Consider the following 4,366-nt stretch of genomic DNA (forward strand, 5'->3'; position numbering starts at 1 on the left):
AGTGGTTAGGGCAGCGGACTCACGGTTATAGGATCGCGGTTTCGATTCCCAGACCGGGTGTTGTGAGTGTTTATTGAGCGAAAACACCTAAAGCTCCACGAGGCTCTGGCAGGGGATGGTGGCGAACCCTGCTGTATCCTTTCACCACAACTTTCTCTCACTCTTACTTCTGTTTCTGTTGTGCCTGTAATTCAAGGGGTCAGCCTTGTCACACTGTGTCACGCTGAATATCCCCGAGAATTACGTTAAGGGTACACGTGTCTGTGGCGTGCTCAGCCACTTGCACGTTAATTTCACGAGGAGGCTGTTCCGTTGATCGGATCAGCTGGAACCCTTGACGTCGTAAGCGACGGAGTGCCAACAATATTTCGTTGACTACAGATTGTTTTAAAATACGTCCAACAAAGATGAGATTCAGAATAGGAATCTACAAACAACATAGTTAAGTATTGGTTCCAAATTTTGGTTCAAGCCCAGCAATTTGGTGGCGGAAGGGTAAGTGCTCAACTGGTACTTATTTTATCGACCTCGAAAAGCTGAAAGGCACACTGAAACTCGAGACAGGTGAAATGCCGTTAAATATTTTCCGCAGCTTGCTAACGATTCTACCAGCACGCAGCCTTGAAAATAGTTATTGTAAAATAGTTTAGTTTGGCACTTCGTTGTTTCTTCTGATTCTGCATTTGAGCGTGACTTTCACTGCTGTGTTACTTTTGAAAGAAATCATTTATATATTGTTCTTTCTTTTCCATGAATATTTGAAAACAGAAATCTCAGATGTCGAATAGCCTAGGGATGCATTTGTACTTCAAAAAGGAATTTTTGCAAATTACAGGCAGGTACGTACAGGTGACATTTCGGTTTAAGAATCGATTTTTATTTTTATAATTCTTATATGTTGACTTCTTCATTTACTCAGTTCAAAAACGAAAGGTTTACGCGTACTAACATATTTCAAATTTAATTTATGTTTTCATATATTATTCCTTTCGACTGATAAATTAACAAAGAAAAGCTAATTGCTCTGTAGATTAATTTCTTCTTTGTGCAGCTGTATGAAATCCACAATTTTCCATTATTTAATATTGATTTAAAGAAAAAATCTGTGCTGAGCATCTCAGTACAAAGTCAAATCCAGTACACTGGATTTATTTCAATCATTTCTGTTATAGGCACAAGACATAGAATTCGGGTGAAGAGGATTAGTCGATAAAATCGACTCCAGTACTCAACTGGTACTTATTTTATCGATTACCGAGAAGATGAAAGGCAAAGTCGACCTCGGCGAAATTTGAACTCAGAACATGAAGACGGACGAAATAAGCATTTCCCTCATCATGCCAACGATCCTGCCACCTCGCCGCCTTCACTAGATTTATTATAATGCAGTGGAATGAATATAGCTGATTAGATTTACCCCCAAGTACTCAACAAGTGTGGAGGCGCAATGGCCCAGTGGTTAGGGCAGCGGACTCGCGGTCATAAGATCGCGGTTTCAATTCCCAGACCGGGCATTGTGAGTGTTTATTGAGCGAAAACACCTAAAGCTCCACGAGGCTCTGGCAGGGGATGGTGGCGAACCCTGCTGAATTCTTTCACTACAACTTTCTCTCACTCTTACTTCCTGTTTCTGTTGTGCCTGTAATTCAAAGGGCCAACCTTGTCACACTATGTCACGCTGAATATCCCCGAGAACTACGTTAAGGGTACACGTGTCTGTGGAGTGCTCAGCCACTTGCACATTAATTTCACGAGCAGGCTGTTCCGTTGGTCGGATCAACTGGAACCCTCGATGTCGTAAGCAACAGAGTGCCAGCAAGCAATACTCAACAAGTATTCATCTCACCAATCATGAAGGCACGTCGCTTAGTGTTTAGGGTGTTTGCCTCACGATCGTAAGGTCGTGATTTCGATTTCCGGCAGGGCGATCTGTCCTTGAGCAAGACACTTTATTTCACGTTGTTCCAGCTCATTCAGCTGGAAAAAATGAGTTGTACCTGTAATTCAAAGGGCCGGCTTTGTCATATTCTATCTCACGCTGAATCTCCCTATGAATTATGTTAAGGGTACGTGCGTCTGTGGAGGAGTGCTTAGCCACTTGCACGTTAATTTAACGAAGTGGCTGTCCCGTTGATCAGACCAACTGGAACCATCGTGGTCGTAATCAACGGAGTATCAGTAGTAGTATTTTATCAATCTCAGAGGAAGGAAAGCAAAGTCGATCTAGGTGGGATTTGAACTTAGAGCGTAAAGTGCCACAACTAAAGCGATTTCTAATTTCGGCACAAGACCAGCAATTTTTGAGGTTAATGGGTCTTCGGTTATATCAACCAAAGTACTTGACTGGTATTTAATTAACCTCAAAAGGATGAAAAGCAAAATTAACCATGGCGACATTTGAGCATAGAAGGTCAAGAAGGTAAATAACGTCTCGGGGTCCTAGGAACTCAACGAAAGTGAATCTCCCAGCCAAATATTCTTTTCTACTCTAGGCACAAGGCTCGAAAGTGCCAGTCACTCGCAAGGTTACTCATTTACAGTTAAGCGGACAGGAACAAAGTGAAACGAAGAAAAAAACATTAAAAAAAAAATTATTACTCTACTTGCTTTATTAATTAGTGGAAAAGTCTGTAGAAATGATAGACAAAATACCTTGTAGTATTTATCCCTGCTTTGTGTTGAGATCCCTCCAAGCTCGACTTGGCCTTCCGTTTCCTCGATATGATAAATAAAGTGTCAACATAGGGCGGTGAACAGGCAAGATTGTCAGAATGTTGCATGGAATGCTTTGTGGCATTTCTTTCGGCTCTTTGCCTTCTGAGTTCAAATCCCACCATGGCCTACTTCAGTGGTAATTTTAATTCACCGTCTGGTTTTATTTCACTACATGCTTCATGAATGCCTTGAGCGGAGTTAGCTCGGCCAAAAACATTTTTGTCAGACATCCGGTTTGAGGATACAACCCTCCATCTCACCAGTCACAGAAACCTAGGAAAATAAGACAAAGACACTGCCAACCCTCTTGTTTAATCAATAAAAAGAGTATTATGAAATATAGGCGTAGGAGTGGCTATGTGGTAAGTAGCTTGCTTACCAACCACATGGTTCCGGGTTCAGTCCCACTGCGTGGCACCTTGGGCAAGTGTCTTCTACTATAGCCTAGGGCCGACCAAAGCCTTGTGAGTGGATTTGGTAGACGGAAACTGAAAGAAGCCTGTCGTATATATATATATATATATATATATATATATATATATATATATATATGTGTGTATATATGTGTGTGTATGTTTGTCTGTATTTGTCCCCCACCCCCACATCACTTGACAACCGATGCTGGTGTGTTTACGTCTCCGTAAATTAGCGGTTCGGCAAAAGAGATCCGATAGAATAAGTACTAGCTTTACAAAGAATAAATCCTGGGGTCGATTTGCTCAACTAAATGCGGTGCTCCAGCATGGCCGCAGTCAAATGACAGAAACAAGTAAAAGAGTAAAAGAGTAATATTGTTACAGTGTTGCTTTGCGAAGAAATTAGATGTATCAGTGAGTTCTTTCGAATCAGAGCAGAGTTCTTTGAAGTTTTCTCTGTACGTTCTGTCTCTCTGATCAGTTGTAGTATCTCTTTGACTGAAAGCCATGAAAGACGACCTTGTAAAGAAAGGTTGTCTTTTAAAAGTTCTTTTCGGTTAACTGAGTATTCGTGTGATACAGTATCTTGTGAAGAAAGTTTCTCTAATTCGAGTCGCTACTTCTCGGCATTGAGAAATCACAGCCTCGGTATTACAGACACGTGATCAGAAACTTACAGGGAAGCATCGCGAGACGGATTTTTCAAACCGAGCCAACTGGCAGGAGATGGAGAATGAAATGGTTGCAATAATGTTCATAATCTCAGTTGATCACGCTTGAGAAACCAGCCAGAAAGTGTTAATGGTTGCTTCTTATAGGACCCTATGGCGGAATTTCTCGAGAAATCTACCCCTCACGTCTCTACAGGCAACAGTGAGCTGAGAAGATGGATGGATGGATGGAAGATCTTCAAGACGAATATCCTAAGATACTGCTTTTACAATGGACCGATTTTAATAGATTGAATATCATTTATGTAGCTATTACAAAAAATATCTTTTTAATTATTTAGTTAACGTTTTCTTTTACTTTCACTTTCAGTTTTAAAGAAAGGGGTGCCCGTTACACACTTCTAATGTTATCCCCGGTGAGTAGTTCGCATTATTTATTGCTGCATAATAAAATACTTTAGATTACAAATAACAGGACATTTCATCTTACGTTATATATATATATATATATATATATATATATACACACACTTATATATATGTATGAATATATGCATATAGCAT

General features: G+C 40.4%; 1 long non-coding RNA gene across 1 annotated transcript; it reads left to right on the plus strand.

Moving 5' to 3' along the window:
• The first annotated feature begins 333 nt into the window (after nucleotides 1-333).
• Nucleotides 334-4,219, plus strand: LOC106883382 (uncharacterized). The gene is made up of 2 exons (XR_001411124.2): nucleotides 334-839; nucleotides 4,173-4,219. It is a non-coding gene; the product is annotated as an uncharacterized LOC106883382 (long non-coding RNA).
• Nucleotides 4,220-4,366: the final 147 nt, after the last annotated feature.

The sequence above is a fragment of the Octopus bimaculoides genome, chromosome 7 (genome assembly GCF_001194135.2).
Source record: "Octopus bimaculoides isolate UCB-OBI-ISO-001 chromosome 7, ASM119413v2, whole genome shotgun sequence".
Classification (NCBI taxonomy): domain Eukaryota; kingdom Metazoa; phylum Mollusca; class Cephalopoda; order Octopoda; family Octopodidae; genus Octopus; species Octopus bimaculoides.